We start from the raw sequence: 888 nt of genomic DNA on the forward strand, positions 1-888 counted from the left end.
TTAAATATGATACGATAGTTGAAAGTGATGAGCCTGGCACAAGTGCCAGGATTAGACTAAGGGGCCCGTGGTCGCAAACCCAGGCTACCACGTTAAGAGCCACTGGAGCCCCTTTCAGTGGCCTCTTACGACAGGCAGGAGATAACGTGGGTGTTTTTCTGCCGCCCTATACACATCGGGAATTTTTCTGCACAGTGTGATTATTTCAAGGAATACTGCACATCTACCTTAAATTGACGTTTTTCTGCATAGTATGCTTATTTCAGTTAATGTTAATAAATATACTATTGGTACAAAGAAAGTAGCATTAGTTGTATCTCATTTATTCTAATCTCCTCCCCTCACACAAAATATGTGCACTAATTAAGAAGAAAGTATAAACAATATATTTTGTACAATCAAGTGTTCCGAACACGATTTTTTATGAATTTTGACTAACGTACATAATGTAGACCAATTTTGTTGTATAAAGCAAGGAAATATTATGTGATGACACGTCTTTACCACGCGCCTCTTTCCGCCAGTACACAGCAGAAAACAAAAAAGTTCGCCGTAAGGTGTCGCGGCGATCGCAGCTGTCCTTTCCACACCGCTTCGTGTCTGGCAACGAGCTATTATAGAAAGAGGTCTATAGAGTAGCTATTCGACCGCCATATTTGAATCTTCTTGAACGCCGCGTCCGCCATACTATTAGCGATCAAAACAAGAGGGCGTGGCGATCGAACTACAACTCGTTGGTGATTGAGAACACAAAGTGCACGAAAAATAATCGTCACATTTTCTTCATTGTGAAGGTACTCAAAGGAGCATAATGTATTATGCAAGTGCATACATTATTACGTATTAAACAAAGAAGAGAAATCAACGAATTTCCATTACGGTTCTATA

Source organism: Anabrus simplex, chromosome 2 (genome assembly GCF_040414725.1).
Source record: "Anabrus simplex isolate iqAnaSimp1 chromosome 2, ASM4041472v1, whole genome shotgun sequence".
NCBI classification, from domain to species: domain Eukaryota; kingdom Metazoa; phylum Arthropoda; class Insecta; order Orthoptera; family Tettigoniidae; genus Anabrus; species Anabrus simplex.